This window comes from Erythrolamprus reginae, chromosome 12 (genome assembly GCF_031021105.1).
Source record: "Erythrolamprus reginae isolate rEryReg1 chromosome 12, rEryReg1.hap1, whole genome shotgun sequence".
Classification (NCBI taxonomy): domain Eukaryota; kingdom Metazoa; phylum Chordata; class Lepidosauria; order Squamata; family Dipsadidae; genus Erythrolamprus; species Erythrolamprus reginae.
Genome location: NC_091961.1, coordinates 18499237 through 18517919, shown reverse-complemented (window position 1 = coordinate 18517919; position 18683 = coordinate 18499237). Strand labels below are relative to the sequence as shown.

The 18683-nt window shown below is 42.5% G+C and overlaps 1 protein-coding gene across 12 annotated transcripts in view; it reads left to right on the top strand.

Moving 5' to 3' along the window:
• PKNOX2 (PBX/knotted 1 homeobox 2) overlaps positions 1-18683 on the top strand; it is a 399587-nt gene that overhangs the window by 152385 nt on the left and 228519 nt on the right. For 3 of the 12 annotated variants that reach the window (XM_070765941.1, XM_070765953.1, XM_070765951.1), the window contains exon 1: positions 6079-6167. The exons of 7 other annotated variants lie outside the window; for them this stretch is intronic. The gene's annotated coding sequence lies outside the window, so the exon portion shown is untranslated. Of the gene's footprint in view, positions 1-6052; positions 6168-18683 lie in introns of those variants that run through there. 2 more of the 12 variants (XM_070765940.1, XM_070765943.1) reach the window with 2 other exon arrangements.

The window sequence follows — 18683 nt, the reverse complement described above, 5'->3', positions numbered from 1 at the left end:
AAAGTCAATAGGGGAAGCCCGATTTGCTTAATGACTGCAAGATTCACTTAACAACTGCAGTGATTCATTTTTAACAATGATGGCAAAGAGCTCATAAAATTGGGCATGACTCAGCAACATTCTTGCTTAGCAGTGGAATTTTGGTTCCGATTTGGTCGTAAGTCGAGGAATACCTGTACGATTCAGCAGGGGAGGGTTGACTCAGAAGTCAAAAGGTTTTCCACTACAGAAGTAGTGGAGAATGCATTCCTTACAGTAAACTTCATTTGCCCTTCTGGTTTAGTGCAGTGGTAAGAAAAAAACCCTCACCAATCTGTCATGCAGAAGCCGACATCCACAACAACAGTTTCCAGCACCAAACATCAAACCCTAGGAAAACATGGGAATAAACACAACGTTCTTAATCTTAAACAGAAGATGCAGATTAGATCGGTTACCAACTCTCATTTCCTTACTGACATTTATTTTTATTTTTTTGGCTTTGAACCTCTGGGAACCGCCTGCTACCGCATGAATCCCAACGACCGATAAGGTCCCACAGAGTTGGCCTTCTCCGGGTTCCGTCGACTAAACAATGTCGTTTGGCAGGCCCCAGGGGAAGAGCCTTCTCTGTGGCGGCCCCGGCCCTCTGGAATCAACTCCCCCCGGAGATTAGAACAGCCCCCACCCTCCTTGTCTTTCGCAAATTACTCAAGACCCACCTATATCGCCAGGCATGGGGGAACTGAGACACCTCCCCCAGGCTTTTATATTTTATGTTTGGTATGTATGTGTTGTATGGTTTTAATTGTTGGGGTTTTAGATATGTTTTATTTTAATATTAGATTTGTTTACTGTTATATTGTTTTTATTATTGTTGTGAGCCGCCCCGAGTCTTCGGAGTGGGGCAGCATACAAATCTAATAAATTGAACTGAATTGAATTGAATTTCTGTCATGCTTCTGCCATCCATGAAGAACCTGTCATACAGATTCATTTAGTCTGTATTTTGCCCTGAATGTTACACAACAGGGAAACGAAGCTGGCTGTATTGCAAGCCTGAATACACACACATACATACAGTATGTATGTGTGTGTGTTTCTGTCGAATCACCTTGATATACCCAAATATGGAAGGGAGCATACTGCTTCCTTTTTGCCTCTTGGCCCCTCTAGGAGCCGTCCAGGCAGTTGCTTATAGCTGACAAACTATTTTCTATATGTGTAACGTATTTTTGCTGATAATAAAAAATGAAGGGAGATTAATATAGATCTATCTCAAGGTATTTAGCTCTCATCAGCTAGCCATACCCTTACTGGAATTGCTGAAACAGGAGGAGAACCTGTGGCTTTAGAGCAGGGGTCCCCAAACTTTTTACACAGACTGTTGGAGGGCCAGACTATAAAAAAACCCTATGAACAAATCCCTATGCACACTGCACAAATCTTATTTAAAGTAAAAAACAAAATGGGAACAAATACAATATTTAAAATAAAGAAGTAATTAAATAATGAAGTAATAAAGTAATTTATACTTCTTCATTAACAAGTAAATTTAAACTTAAATCAACAAACTCCCTCCATTTCTCCTTCCTTCCTTCCCTCCCTCCCTCCTTCCTCTCCACTTCTCTCTTCCCTCTCTCTTTTCTTCCTACTTTCTCATTTTTTTCATTTTCCTCTCCCTCATTTCCTCTCCCTCATTTTCTCATTTTTCTCTTTCTCTCTCTCTCTCTCTCTCTCACTCTTTCCATCTATCCCCCTTTCTCTCTTCCTCTCTATCTCTCCCTCTTTCTCTCTCTTTCTTTCTCTGTCCCTCTCTCTCTTTCTCTCTCTTTCTCTCACTCATTCTCTTTCTCCCTCTTTCTATCTCTCCCTCTTCCTTTCTCTCTCCCTCTTTCTCTCTCTCCCTCTCTTTCTTTCTTTCTCTCTCTCTCTATTTCTATCTCCCTCTCTTTCTTTCTTTCTCTCTCTCTCACTCTATTTCTATCTCTCCCTCTCTTTCTCTCCCTGTCTATCTCTCCCTCTTTCTCTCTCTCTTGGTTTCTTTCTCTCTCCCCTCCTTTTTCTCTCTCTCTCTCGTACACCACACCGGCAACAGAGAGAAAAAGAGAGAGAGTGGAGGGCGGCTTTTCGGTCCACGGCCCCCTGGATGAGCGGCTCCGCATGGCCCCAGCACTGGACTTCGCCATCTCCTCTGCCCCTGTCCGGCTCTCCAGCTAACCCCCTGAATTTGCCCGAACGGAGGTGGCGGCGGCTTCAAGGGACCAACAGCCGGTCCTTCTCGGCGCTGCATTGCTGCAGCCTCCGAGCTCTGCTGCTGTCCCCGGGTACTGTTACCTCTAAACTGCGCTGAGAGAGAAAGAGAGAGAGAGCGGAGATCACTGGACTTTGCCGTCGCCTCCACCCCCGTCCGGCTCTCCAGCTAAGAGGCAGCAGCCACGTCCACCCCTTTGCCCTCCATGACGCCTCCACTTAGGAGTGACCCTCTCCCGGGCTTGTTGTGGATGCGGCACGGATGAGGGGAAAAGCCATAATAACCACGAATTTGCAAAACCAGTTCGGCCTCTTCTTCACCTCCTTACCGACTACTGAAGAAAAAAGAAGCTTCGTTGGGACTTTAGCTCTCCATAGACTTTCCCACGTAAACTAGTCGCAGGGCCGAGGGGCGCGCGGTGTAAGCAAGGCTCTTCCTGCAGGAACGGGTGGTGGGGCGCCGCGAAGGGCCATGCTTGAACGTCGCCAGGGCGCCGTTGTTGTCATCGCAGCGCAAAGCCACACAGTCCCGGATCGCTCGCTTCTCCGGCCAACAAAGTCGGCTGCCCAGGAAAGCACATTTGAAAAGTGCGCATTTAAAAAGCACGCTGCTTTCTCTCTCTAAAGGCGGCAAAGAAAGGGGCCAATTGCAGGCCCGCTTTCCTACCCGCCCCTTGCCTCTGTACCGCTCCTCGCTCAGCAGCAGACCGCAGTGAGTTGACAGGAGATTCAGGAGCTTATTATATCTATTGATAAAATCTCGTGGGCTGCTGCGGGCTGGATAAATTGCCTCAGTGGGCCGTATCCGGCCCCCGGGCTGTAGTTTGGGGACCGCTGCTTTAGAGGTTAAAGCTACTGCCTTATAGGCAGGCAGCCCATGTTCAAATTCCAGTAAGAGTATGGCTAACTGATAAGAACTAAATAGCTTGAAATAGATCTATACTAGTCTCCCTTCATTTTCATTATCAGCAAATCTCTCTCTCTCACTCACTCACTCACTCACACACACACATATAAGAGAGAGAGAGAGAGAGAGAGAGAGGTGGGGGGTGTAAATGAAGAGACCAGGAAACAAAAGCAAATGAAGGATCTTCTGCTGTTTCTGACTGATGAACACAATTGCATGCATTTAGTCTATTTATATCAAATGCCAGGGTGGATCAGACTGATTGCAGCCCTGCTGCTTTGGCGTTTACACCCAAAGCCTCTTTTAGCTGGAAATGGCCAGGACCACTTGGAGAGAGCAAAGGATTGTGGGAGTTCAGCTAATGGCTAAGTGCAGAACATATTAATCGTTTTCCCTCTCTCCTTAAATGACTTCACAAAGTCCAAGGTGGAACAATTTTCTACTCAGATAGGATTGTTATAGATGACCTTTCTGAAACCGGAACCATTAAATTTCACCTGAAATAAAAGGGAGAGAGGCCGTTCTCTTCTCTGCTATCATCACTGCTCCCAACTACCATCACTATGGTATTTCTGTGAGAGCATTAGGCAATGCATTAGTAGAGGGGATTGTTGGCAGAAAGAGACTCCTGTTTAGGGCTGTTGCCTTGGATGGGAAATGTCTTTGCTCTTCTGATTTTCTGGCTACACATGTTGAGAAGAGATGCCTTCCCTAGGAACTCAGCATCTGTGCATTGCCATGCATGGGTCTATGTCTGACTGTGACAGATCTTTGGGTTCAGTGCTAGATCTTACCTGTCAAGGTCACCTATAATAAATGGCTCAATGTGTGCAGCCCATCTCCACACCTGTCCAACTCAAGAGACCCGCTCCCCCCATTCAGCCAGCTTTCCTTGTTTACGATTGCTAAGGCCTCCTGTGCAGGATGGATGCTGCGGCCTTGTACATCTTGTTTTGCACAGTGACAACAGCCCCAGCCCTAAGCAAATATTAATTCATCTCAATCAAAGGCAGGCTGTCTTTGCTGGCAGCCCAAGCTGAGTTGTTTGTGACAGGAGGGAATTCTCCCTTACAACCGGGCTGAATCCTACCCAGCAACAGCTGCAGTCCAGCTGCTGGCAGCCTTGCTGCGCCGAGTGCTAAACCTCTCAAGGGTCAGAACTGTGGTATGTCGGTCTCCATAGCAACCAGCCAATGGGCTACTTCTGCAGAACAATCCCTCTCCTCAGGCTGAGTTGGAGAGTTAGCTCAGCCGATGGGTATGCGCCTCCAAGAGCACTGGGTTAGCAAGGCCTAGAGGGGGGGTATGTTTTGAATTCCTTCTTCACCCTTGAGATGCAGCAGGAGGGGGGGGGAAGGGGTGCGATTCATCCGGCCATCCTGCAGGGAGAGATTTCGGTGGGATCAAAAGTTGGGGACCTTAAAATTTGGGGAGGGCAGGGAGAGAAAACCCCAACAGTAAAAATGAAATTGGCATCGCTACACAAGTCTCTAGATTGTCCCCTGGTCTGCTTCTTCCTATTTATTTATTTATTTATTTATTCATTCATTCATTCATTCATTCATTCATTCATTCATTCATTCATTATTTATTGGATTTGTATGCCGCCCCTCTCCAGAGACTCGGGGCGGCTAACAGTGACAATAAAACAGTGTACAATAGTAATTTGGTATTGATGATTAAAAATCAATTAATATAAAAACCAAACATACATACATACATACCATGCATAGAATTGTAAAGGCCTAGGGGGAAAGAGGATCTCAATTCCCCCATGCCTGGCGGCAGAGGTGGGTTTTAAGTTGTTTACGAAAGGCAAGGAGGGTGGGGGCAGTTCTAATCTCTGGGGGGAGTTGGTTCCAGAGGGCTGGGGCCACCACAGAGAAGGCTCTTCCCCTGGGTCCCGCCAGGCGACATTGCTTAGTTGACGGGACCCGGAGAAGATCCACTCTGTGGGACCTAACTGGTCGCTGGGATTCATGCAGCAGAAGGCGGTCCCTGAGGTAATCTGGTCCGGTGCCATGAAGGGCTTTATAGGTCATAACCAACACTTTGAATTATTTATTTATTGTATGCTGCCCCTTTCCGAGGACTGGGGGCGGCTCACTGCATATCAAAAAACAATATACAACGAAGCATCTGAAATCTAATTAACCCTGCTGTTCAGTTCGGGTCCTATGTGACCCGAAGCCAAGTCTGAGTCCCTGTAAAAAGTTTTCCCTGCATATCTGAAACCTGTTGAAAAAAGCTTTCAAAAAGACCAAATATAAGTACCTAAAATGATCAATTTGCAGTCCGGGTCAAATAGACCCGGGAACATAAGATTAGGGAGTTTTCTTGAACTGAACAGCAGGGTTAATATAAATAACTAATCTAAAAACCATTCTAAAACCCATAAAATATTAAAAATCATTCATATGGCATTGGTGAAACAGGATATACATATCTACATAGAATTCCTACAAGTTTCAAGAAGATAACTTCTCAGCCCTCTAGGGCAGGGAGGGCAAATCCATGGCACAGGTGACACAAAGGGCACACGAGGCGTTGCCCTATGTCAGCTCCAGCACGCATGTGTGTGTACTGGACAGCTGAATTTTGGCCGGTTTTGCTCTCGCTTCAGGAAAGCCTCCTGAACCATGGGGACAGTGAAAAATGACTCAACCAGAAGTTCACTTGTGTGCTCAGCCCCAGCTTCCTTTTCGCTGTCAGAGGCCTTCAGGAACGTCTTCTCCTTTGCAGAGTTGCAAGCCAGGCCTCCCACACCTTGGCCCATTTCCTTGGCAACTGTCAAGGCTTTCCTTAAAGGCCTCGGTATCCAATAACAGAGCTCTGGATCCATCTGGCGCTCTGTTATCGGCTAGAGAGGCCTTCAGGAAAGGCTTTTAAGAAAGGCCTCTGCCGCTAATAACAGAGCTCCAGATTGATCCAGAATTCTGTTATCGGTTATAGTGGCCTTCTGGAAAGCCTTGCAGGCTGCAGAAGAAATAGGCCGAGGTGTGTGAGCATTTGTAACAACTATCTGAAGGTAAGTAGTAGGGCAGCTCCACAGCTTCAGTGAGGCCTGTGCGCATTGGGGGGGAGGGGCAGCATGGGGGTTATGTGCATTCGTGGGGGGAGGGCATTGAGTTATGGGTGTGTGCACCCCCATGCATGCTATCAGAATTCTCAACTTGCTTCTTCTTAGTTGAGAACTATTGTCCGTATTCACTCCTCTCCTCTCCCCTATCCTCCCCTCCCCTACCTGCACTCTACCTACACCAGTGAAGTTGAACCTTTTTTTCCTTGGGTGCCGAAAGACCATGTGCGCGTGCTATCTCACATGCATGAGTGCCAATACCCAGAATTCAATGCATGGGGAAGGCAAAAACAGCTTCCCCCACTCCCCAGAGGCCCTCTGGAAGATCAGAAATGGCCTGTTTCCCAACTTCTGGTGGGCCCAGTGGGTTCGTGTTTCACCCTCCCCAGGCTCCAAAGGCTTCCCTGGAGCCAGGGGAGGGTAAAAACACCCTCTCCATCCTCCCAGAGGCTCTCTGGAAGCCAAAACCACCCTCCCTGAGCCTCTGTGTGAGCACAGGCACATTAAAGCTGAGTTAGGGCAACAGCTCACGTGCTAGCAGATATGGCTCGGCGTGCCACCTGTGGCACCTGTGCCATAGGCTCGCCATCACTGACTTACACTCTACTACACTACACTAGCACTACATCACACTCTTAGGGGGTGCAAGAGTGATGATCATGATGCTATCCATTCAATCATGTCTGATCTTGGCAATTCTATGGGCCAGGTCTCGCCACATCTTCTGATCTTGCAATTCTTCTTTGAGTTTTTCTATGCTCTGGCTGGTGTCAGCTTTGATGGTGTTCTTTGGTGGCCTGGTTTCCTTTTATTGGTAACTCTTCCAAATATACTTTCTTTCTCCAGTGAGCAAGAATAGATAAGGGCTAGGAAGCCCTTCTCAGCCATGAGGGTCATTAAGTCACTCTGGCCTAAGCTGGTGACCTTAAACATCTTGAAATTATTGCAATAATTGAAATGATTATTGGAGGATAAAAGAGGAATTTTAAGAAGAAACATTTAGAGGTTTGGGTTTGTTTTGAACCTGGATCTGTATATGTGGTGTTCAGTTAAACTAGTTCCTTTGCAGTGAATGGACTGTATTTATTATTATTATTATTATTATTATTATTATTATTATTATTATTATTATTAATTAGATTTGTATGCCGCCCCTCTCCAGAGACTCGGAGCGGCTTACAACAACAATTTACTGACTGTTCGTATTTGTTGCGGACAGTGGTGGGATTCAAATTTTTAAATAACTGGTTACCTGTGAGTGTGGGTTATTGGGAGTGACTGGATGGGTGTGGCTATCTGGTCATGTGACTGGGTGGGTGTGGCTATCTGGTCATGTGACTGGGTGGGCATGGCTACATGCATAGGAACTACTCTGGGCTGAAAAAAGTGAATTATGACCAGTCCTCGGACTTACAACCATCCTCACATTTATGCCCATTGCAGCATTCTTAACAACTTTTCACAACTGCAGTGCTTCTCTTCATCACAGTGACAAGATAAGATGCAAAATGTAAAATATGAGGATGGTCGTAAGTGTGAGGACTAGTCAAAATAACTTTTTCCACCCTTTGAGTACACCCGGCGTCTCCAGGTAGTCATGTGTCTGGGTGGGTGTGGCCAGCTTGACGTCACTCACATTGAGGGGCATTTCTCCTTGCCTGGTGTCTTGTGACCATGGGGATGCTGCAATAGTTGTTATGTATGAAAAATGGTTATAACTCACTTTTCTCAATGCCTTTGTAACTTTGAATGGTCACTAAATGAACTGTTGTAAATCAAGGATTACCTGTAGAAAAATACAAAAAGTTTCTTTGCTTGCAAAAAACTGGCCTAAATACCAATCATTAGATTAGAAATACCTGCAAGCTGGAGTTATAAATCAGACAGGGTGCGAGAGCACCTTGAGGAATTAAAATAGTTAAAATCCAATGATAACTATCAGCAGCCAACTCTTGCTCATAAAGCGAAACCTGTTAGCGGAGAGGTCATTTGAGCTCTTCAGAAAAAGCACACCCAGAAGAAGCAATCCTTTGATCCATTTGCACCACTTAAAGATACTAGCTGGTCTCACTCACCTCATAAGATATCCTAAAGAAATAATCCAGAATTAAGGAAAGATCACATGTCCCCCACAGAAAGGCAGTATAGTTGTACCTCTACTTATGAACTTAATTCATTACCTGACCAGGTTCTTAAGTAGAAAAGTTTGTAAGAAGAAGCAATTTTTTTCCATAGGAATCAATGTAAAAGCAAATGATGTATGCGATTGGGGAAACCACAGCAAGGGTGGAGGCCCTGTTTCCTCCCAGGAGATTCCTAGAGAGGCCCCACAGAGGCTTCGCCCCATCTTTTTCAGCCCTGTTTCCTCCCAGGAGATTCCTAGAGAGGCCCCACGTAGGCTTCTCCCTGCCTTTTCCAGTTACAGTTTTGGAAGCTCGGGTTTGTAAGTGGAAAATGGTTCTTGAGAAGAGGCAAAAAAATCTTAAACACCTGGTTCTTATCTAGAAAAGTTCGTAAATAGTGGCGTTCTTAGGTAGAGGTACCACTGTAAAAGAATCAGTGCCAAGCTTGCATCCTGTCTCTTGGAAGTACACCCCAAAAGCACAGTGCCAAGAACCACTAAAGCAGTGAAGGAAGACCTCCTCCCCAGATAGAAAAAGCACTTGAGATAAGCCTAACTAGAATGAAGCAAGGGAGCAAACACAGTGACAGTTGCTTGTTAAACCAATTACCAGAATAAATAGACACAGGCACTAGCCAGATTTCTGAAGCTGCTTCTTTTCAGGAACAGAGTAATATTTTTCCTTCCAAACAAAGCTGAGTAGAGAAAATTATCCCATGAATAAATACAGGATTAAACATCACCAAGTACATAATTAAACTTCACCAAAACCAGTTTTAGACCCAAATTCAGAAAGGGTATGTAAACTCACCTTTGAATGTCAATCTTTCTAAGCAAGCCAAGAAGCCTTGCTGGTTGTCACTCATCTTGGTTCCTTGTTCCAGCTCTGTACTGGAAGAACTCCAGTAGGGGAGTATTTCTTCCCAACAGCAGTGTAAAAACTTAACTTTTCTCCTTTAAGAAAGTCAAAGCAAAGTAAAAAATAAATAAATCTGGAGACAGTAAGTCTAGGCATCCTGCCAATAGTGTAATAAGGGTTAACAGACAGGCACTTTTTGTAAGCAGGGCAATAAAGATTAGGCTATAGAAACAACACCAGAATGTTGTAATCCCCTACAGGATTAACCCTGTAAAGTGGAAAAAAACAAAAGGAACTTTTTTCTAACTGGTTCTCTGAACTGCTTAGAAATTTAACAACCGGTTCTAGCCAAACGGTGAGAACGGGTAGAATCCCACCTCTGATTGCAGACCTATATTTTTCTGTCCAGAGCATAAATCAGATTTAACTACCAAGTGCTGTGAATTAATATATACCACTTGATATACCACATATATACCACTTGATATACCACATATCTTGAGCCACTTGATGTCCTTGACCAGGCAGTCCTGTATTTAAAGTTATTAAAATCCATTCTCTGTTTCAGGGAGCTCATAGGCTATAGGTGACTCTTTGTAGGAACTTGTACAACTATTTTTCTAGCATCGTTGGACAACCATGTCTCTGGTATTGGGTTTCCTGCTTGAACAGAGGGTTTGGAGTGGAAGAATAGCAGAATAGATTATAGAAGGGACCTTGGGAGTCTTCTACTCCAATCCTTAATAAAATTGAGGGGCTGCCCCAAAGAAGAGTGTGTCAACCTATGTTCTAAATCACAAGAAACAATGGATGGAAACTAGTCAAGGAGAGAAGCAACCTATAACTAAGGAGAAATTTCCTGACAGAACAGTTAACCAGTGGAACAGTTTGCTTTTAAAAGTTGTGGGTTCTCCATTACTGGAGGTTGTTAAGAAGAGATTGGACAACCACTTGTCTCAAATGGTATAGGCCAGGGTTTCCTGCCTCAGCAGAGGGTTGGAGTAGAAGATCTTCAAGGTCCCTTCTAACTCTGTTATTCTGTTACCAGTTTATCACCGTAGCTGGTGGTCTCTTATTGACCAGTATACCCCAGCTCCAGAAGCATTGACCTGCTGAGGAATGACACATTTTACTTGGAATAGTGGCAGTTGAATTCATATGCACCTTTAAAAAAAAATATTTTTATTAAATAGTTTTAAAAACATATAAATATAAATATACTAAACAAACATTCAAAAGATTCCACATGACAAAATAACATAACAAAACCTGAACAGCCAAAATTAATATTCATTTAGCAGTGTTGCGTATTGGTATATCTTCTGTATATATATATATAGCACTTGTTCGGCGGCTTATCTATATTCACATAATTTATTAAATTCCAACCTGTTCCAATTTTTTCTATCTTGTCTAAATCTATCCATCTTTCACCTCATGTCCTACATACATAACTATTTAACTTTGCACCTATGTTCCAATCAATTATACCAATTTTATAAAATTTTGTCTCTTCTTTATTATGGTTGATATGCATCTTAAGAACATAAAAATAAGTTTTAAAAATAACATAACAAAACCTGAACAGCAAAAATTAATATTCATTTAGCAGTGTTGCGTATTGGTATATCCCAGAAAGTCCCAGAAAGAAATGGAAAAGTTATCGGCCAATCAGAGGCCAATAGCTGGGGACAGTTGAGTTATACAGTCTCAATAGTTTCACTGTAGCTGTTTAGCTGGCAACTGCTTTTCTCTGCTTCAAAACTCCTGAGTAAGTGGCAATGTAATAATGACCATTAAGTTATCTCTTTATTCTGTACTTGTTTTGAAGCATCCGATTTTTGAACTTCAGAATTTGTATATTAAAGCACTCACTGGAGTCTCAGTTGGTAGATTTAATTGAAACTCCATCTTCTATGATTAGGCAGAAACATGAGTATTTATCTTAGACTGTATAAATGTTGGTCAAGAGATACCCAGTGGTATGATTAAGTTATTGCAATATTTGTCCCAGTTTGTTGGAGTGGAAATGATTATGCTGTCTATATCACCTTTTTTCCTCTTTCTCTCATGCAGTAAGACAACATTTCTTGGCTTCTTACAATTTCCCACAACATCTGAAAGAAGTTCTAATCTGAGCAAATTTGCTAAAACCAGAGTTTGATATCTTGATTTTCAGGGAATTTTTCAAATCTCACTTTCCAATTTCAGATGTTTATTTTATTTATGTATTTATTCAATTTTTATGACATCCTTCTCTTTAGACTTAGGGAGGCTTACAACATGTTAGTAGTAGCACTTTTTAACAGAGCCAGCATATTGCCCCCACAATCTGGGTCCCAGCGACCGATAAGGTCCCACAGAGTTGGCCTTCTCTGGGTCCCGTCGACTAAACAATGTCGTTTGGCGGGCCCCAGGGGAAGAGCCTTCTCTGTGGCGGCCCCAGCCCTCTGGAATCTACTCCCCCCGGAGATTAGAACTGCCCCCACCGTCCTTGTCTTTTGTAAATTACTCAAGACCCACCTATATCGCCAGGCATGGGGGAACTGAGACACCCCACCCAGGCTTTTATATTTTATGTTTGGTATGTATGTGTTGTTTGGTTTTAAATGATAGGGGTTTATATGTCTTTTTTCTCTTTTAATATTACATTTGTTCCACTGTAACATTGTTTTTATTATTGTTGTGAGCCGCCCTGACTCTTCGGAGAGGGGCGGCATACAAATCTAATAAATTATTATTATTATTATCCTCATTTTACCCACCTCGGAAGGATGGAAGGCTGAATCAACCTTGAGCCGGTGATGAGATTTGAACCGCTGACTTACAGATCTACAGTCAGCTTTAGTGGCCTGCAGTACTGCACTCTACCTGCTGTGCCACCTTGGCTCTATACCAGTTGCTATCACATAGGGAAACCAAGCCTGGCAAAGTAGGCTTCAAATTTTCTTCTTCTGCAAGAGAGGATTCTATCCTTCTACCTCCTTCTCAAAATGCTTGAACGTTTTTAAAAGAATTTGGGAAAGGTTGATGCATTGAATAGGTGTGTGAAGAAGGCTACTGTATTTCAGTGTTCTGTGATTGATCTTCCCAGCATGATCCAGCTTCTTCTCTACAGCAGCTTCCTGCTTGAGCAGGGGGTTGGACTGGAAGGCCTCTAAGATTCCTTCCAATTCTGTTACAGGTGTCCTCAACTTGCAACAATTTTTTAGTGACCACTGAAAGTTGCAACAACATTGGAAAAAGCGACTTTTGACCATTTTTCACACTTATGACCGTTGTAGCTTCCCCAGGGTCACATGATGAAAATTTAGATTCTTATTTATTTATTTATTTATTTATTTATTTATTTATTTATTTATTCATTCATTCATTCATTCATTCATTCATTTATTGGATTTGTATGCCGCCCTTCTCCGTAGACTCGGGGCGGCTAACAACAATAATAAAAAACAGCATGTAAATCCAATACTAAAACAACTAAAAAATCCTTATTTTAAAACCAATCATACATACATACAAACAAACATACCATGCATAAATTGTAAAGGCCTAGGGGGAGAGAGTATCTCAGTTCCACCATGCCTGACGGCAGAGGTGGGTTTTAAGGAGCTTACGAAAGGCGAGGAGGGTGGGGGGAATTCTAATCTCCTGGGGGAGTTGGTTCCAGAGGGCTGGGGCCGCCACAAAGAAGGCTCTTCCCCTGGGCCCTGCCAAACGACATTGTTTAGTTGACGGGACCCGGAGAAGGCCCACTCTGTGGGACCTAACTGGTCGCTGGGATTTGTGCAGCAGAAGGCGGTCCCTGTCTCATGTTTATTATGGTTGCGTTGTCCTGGGATCATGTGACCCGTTGGCAAAATGAATGGGCAAACCAGATTCATTTAATTTATATGCTTAACAGCATATAAATCCAATAAATAAAATAAACAAACAAATATATCAGGTTACTGACTGAACAACTGTTGCCAGAAAGCTCATAAAATGAGACAAAACTCATTTAACAAACGTCTCCCTTAGTCACAAAAATGTTGGGCTCAACATTGTGGTTATAAATGGAGGAGTAGCTCTATTCTGTTAAAGCGTGTTGAATTAAACTGTTGGAGGGAAAAGAACGGAGAGAGCGAAAGAAGGCCAAGGCTTCTGTTGAAAAGGGCTAAAAGGCTTCCACATATCTTACAGGTGGAATCCTGTGTTATATATTCTTCTGCATTGGGAAGTATTGTTTCACTGGGTCAGGAGGTGGAGCAAATTCATTGCTTCTGTGAAAACCCAGGGCATGCAAAGTGCAGCTGTCTTGAGCTGGTTCAAAGGAATGATCCAATTTGAACAAGAGTTAATTTTGACGAAACAGGCTGGCTCGCTGCTTAAGCCCCCTCCCCTCTTTTCTGCTGTCCTTATGCTTCTGCCCATGCATAAACATTAGGCAGTAGACCGCCAAAAGCCCTTGAAGTGGCTGCTTTGATGGGACTTGGCCACGTCAAGCCTTTGATATGTTTTGGGTCCCTTTTAGGCTTTGCAGAATAGCCAGAAAGAGGCTGTTTGGAAACTCAAGCCTGCAATTGAGGCAGCTTGCTTCTTGGAGGCTTTGCACAACCTTCAGGAAAAACTCTACATTACCTGCAGGATTTTTTTCAAAGATGCACAAAGCTCTTCCTTGGGTAATTCATTTGCATAATCCAATAGCACTCTTTGAAGTTTAGACCTGGTGGGAAATTTGTCCTACCTGTGATCCAACCTTCTTCCTTGAATTAGAAAACATTTTAGAACTTTCCCAATACATCATGCAGATAATTTATGCTAATGAAAGCTGCATTGTAGATCATGGATCCATCTACTTCAATATTCTTTTATTAGTCAGGCTGACAAATAAAAATAAACTATTAGAGTTAGCAAATATTAACAAGAGAGTTGATACCTTGCAACAAAAATGCCTTCACCAAATCTTGAAGATTCGCTATTTTGACCATATCACCTATGAAGGAGTATGCCAAAAGAATTTCTCCTGCAAACTACACATCATTGTTACATGCAGAAGACCCCAACTTACAGGTCATATTCTCAGCATGGAGAACAATTGAATTCCATGCTGGCAGTGAGAAGGACCACTCCCCCCCCCTTCCTGATGCCAAACCATCAACAGGATCCCTTTGAAATACATGGTGAAAAACATTCATGGGATGCTGAAATTCCGCCAGTGACCAAAAATGATGGAGATCCCTTGATACCCAATGTGCTGCATAGCATGGGAGGATCTAATGCTTAAGCTAATGCTAAATCTGTCAGGTGCCGCATAAATCAGGAGATTCAGGCAGTTCAAATGAGTATAAAGATTTATTGCAAGCTTATTGCATTTTTCGGAGTATAAGACGCATCTAAGACTTATAGTCTGGAGGACAGAAGGAAAAGGGGGGACATGATCGAAACATTTAAATATGTCAAAGAGTTAAATAAGGTCCAGGAGGGAAGTGTTTTTAATAGGAAAGTGAACACAAGAACAAGGGGACACAATCTGAAGTTAGTTGGGGGAAAGATCAGAAGCAACGTGAGAAAATATTATTTTACTGAAAGAGTAGTAGATCCTTGGAACAAACTTCCAGCAGACTTGGTTGGTAAATCCACAGTAACTGAATTTAAACATGCCTGGGAGAAACATATATCCATCCTAAGATAAAATACAGGAAATAGTATAAGGGCAGACTAGATGGACCAGGAGGTCTTTTGCTGCCGTCAGACTTCTATATTTCTATGTTTCTATCTAGATTTTAGAAGTGGAAAACAAGGAAAAATGTATTCTGAAGCAAATGGTATAGTAATATAGTATTTCATAAAATACCATATGTTTTACTTTTTACAACCATGTATCCTTTTTACAAACTTCAAACTTGCCAGCTTTAAAACTAGTGGGTTTCAACTCCCAGAATTCCTCCTCCAGTCATGCTAGATGAGGTCATTAGAAGTCAAAAAAGCCCAATTTTTTGTGGAAATGGTTTTTCACCCATTTCTCTTGTTTGTTTTTTGCAAAAATGGGGTAGGCAAAGGATCTGGGAAGTTTGCAGGGAGCTGCTGGGTGCTGGGGGGGGTGTCACAAATGCCCCCATTTTTATGAAAAATGGCTCGTTTTCCACAAAAAATGGAGCATTTCTGCCATCCCCCCAGCACTCAGGAGATTTACTGCAGGCTTCCCAGACCCCATTTTTGCAAAAAACAGGCCCATTTTTTGGACAAATGGGATGGGAGTGGGGCTTTGGGACAGCCAAAATGGCTCTATTTGACATTTCCATCTTCTTTTAGGGGTGAATACGATCCTTCTTGTACTCTGAAAAATATGGTAAGCTCTCTACAAGAATCTGACCCAATAAAAGTCAAAGGGAAATTGCATGGGATATAAGAGAGGCATTCAAAGTGGGCTGGACTTACAATAGATCCCTTGCAGGCACACAGGGGCTCATGACCTATGACACATTTGACCCCTCCCTCGGGCTCCCTGTCATCTACAAAATCAGACTGACAACAGACCTCTATGATTTTGAGCAGATATAGTTCCCAAATATATACTGTGGTATAACTGAAGCCATGCAGCCTCAAACCTTTCTCTGAGTGAAACATATGTCCTCCTGTGAAGTTGTAATCATTGGCCACTAACTTTGGCACTTGAATTCCTTCCGAGTTCTTTATCTAAACTGTGTATTTTGGAACAAGTCAGCACAACACAAGCTGTGGGTAAATAGCTCCTTCAATCTCTGTATTTATTATTAATTTAATTTATATACCGCCCAACTCCCTAAGGACTCTTTCAAGCCAACACAAGTTATTATTAATAAATTGTGTTCCAACACAATAAATTCCTGCCTATTCATGATTGGGATATATTAGACCTCTGCAGAAATGATAATACTGTATGTTCAAGTCTGGACTACACATTTTGTTGCGATAACCAAAGAGTTTTATAGATTACACAAAATTAATTAGAATCTTTAAGCACTATGTTTTAATGTATCAACCCAGTACAACGGGTAGAGAAACAGCTTTTTAGATCTCCTTAAAACTATTAAGATCAGATTATAAATTCAATGGTGCTCCTAGGAAGTATACGAGTTTTCGGAGAGGGGCGGCATACAAATCCAAATAATAAATAATAAATAAATAAAATATCTTCTTTAACTAAATACATACGGTAATTTTGTAGAACATGACGAGTTCCTTGAGTGGAAGTCTTTAAGATAACAACTCTAAGATGAGAATACACAGCTTGCCTCAACCAATGACAATACTTAGTTGACCTTTTTTTGTGGTAAGGATTAAATTGGATGAAGCTGTTTTCTGGCAGTCGCTCCCCTCCATCCACTTTGATACCTTCTGCTCAGAACAAAGTAAAAAAATAATGGAGGAATAGGGAAGTATATGTACGGGAACTCTTAAATAAATATTTTTGCAACTTTCAGTAAAAGATGACCATATTTCATTATAACTACATACAACATCAAGTTTTAATTTTTCTGAGTAATGGGCATTCTAATTACTTATGGTAAAATATTGACTCTGCACCAAAAGATAAAACTTACAGTATGATAGAAGCAACACTTTTCTAGAATGACTGCTAGGACGTATTTTAGGTAGTCGTGGGGCTCAGTAATTGTAGATACTGTAATCCTACTTTAGAAAAAGGGGACATGGGCTTTACATGAACAGATACTCTGATCTTGTAGGAGAAGAGCAGGAAAAGTTGGGGGGGGGAGTTAAGTACGTAACCAGCTAAGAATCATTACGTTGCCACAAACAATCCAAGTCCAACCCCTCTTCAATTTCATTGGGCCTTATCTGATGCCAATCTAGTATTGAATTTTAGTTGACCCTATTCTTGCATATAGGCTTGAATACATCATCCGTGTTGCAACCTAACCTGATTCTTGCGCCTGACAGACCTCTATCTAATCTTCTTTATGTTCAAAGGACTATGCATGAAATGCATTCCAGAAATCTAGACAATGAATTCTGCATGGAGTTTATGCAAATAGAGCTGGGCCAAGACCAGTGATACAATCCTGATATATTCAGAGGTTGTGTATTTGTCTCAGAAAGAACTATTTGGTTTTACTGCATTCCTAAGGCTGCAAAGGAAAATGCTGTGAGAAAATGCTGGAGTATTTGATATAAATAATTCCGGTGCCTGTGGGGCAAGTGTTGTTCAGCTTCTTCAGGAGCTCATCTAAGACTCGTCATTTCTGCAGATTAATTGCAAAGTATCCACTGGCTACAGTGAGTCATCTTTTCTCTTCATGATGAAAATGATATCCAAATTATGTTGATTACATGCCGCTAAAGTATGCAAATGAGCTACATTTCCTACTGCTCTTGATGTAGTTTCTGATGAGTCTCTCAGGGCTCTAACAAGTTCCTTGCTTCTGCCTGGAGGGGTGGAAAAACAATTAGGTTTTTTAATAAATAAATAAATAAATAAATTGGAAACAAGGCTGTCATCTTTTCAGATTGTCAGGTGAGAGAGTTATCTAACCCCTTTGCTGTCCAAGGACAAAGTTCTGGGTGAAGACCATTAGAAGGTGTTGGGTGAAGAAATTCCAATGATCTGACATACTACTGGATGTGCCAGTTATTGAAAAAAGGAATATTTTAGAAAGGTTGGCTGGGTAGGAGTAGCATCATTTAGAATTATGTTGTTTATCTTGCATACAAGAAGGCCAGACCACAAAGAAAATTCAACCTGTCCTCCAAAACACCCGAAGGAAGGACAAGAAGCAATGGATGGAAATTAATCAAGGAGCGAAGCAACCTAAAACTAAGGAGTAATGTTCTAATAGTGAGAACAATTAACCAGTGGAACTACTTGTCCCTAGGAGTTACAGGTGCCTCAAACACTGGAGGCTTTTAGAAGATTTATTGATTGATTGATTGATTGATTGATTGATTGATTGGATTTGTATGCTGCCCCTCTCCGAAGACTCGGGGCGGCTAACAGCAATAACAAAATAGCATACAATAATAATCCAATACTAAAAACAATTAAAAACCCATTATTATAAAAACCAAGCATACATACAGACATAACATGCATAAAATTGTAAGGGCCTAGGGGGAAAGAGTATCTCAATTCCCCCATGCCTGGCAGCAGAGGTGGGTTTTAAGTAGCTTACGAAAGGCAAGGAGAGTGGGGGCAATTCTAATCTATGGGGGGAGTTGGTTCCAGAGGGCTGGGGCCGCCACAGAGAAGGCTCTTCCCCTGGGTCCCGCCAAGCGGCATTGTTTGGTTGACAGGACCCGGAGAAGACCCACTCTGTGGGACCTAACTGTCGCTGGGATTCGTGCAGCAGAAGGTGGTCCCTGAGATAATCTGGTCCGGTGCCATGAAGGGCTATTGGATATTGGACAACCATTTGTTTGAACCACTTGTCTGAAAGAAGACATTGGATAACCATTTGTATAGAGTTTCCTATGTGCAGGGGTTTGGACTAGAAAACCTCCCAGG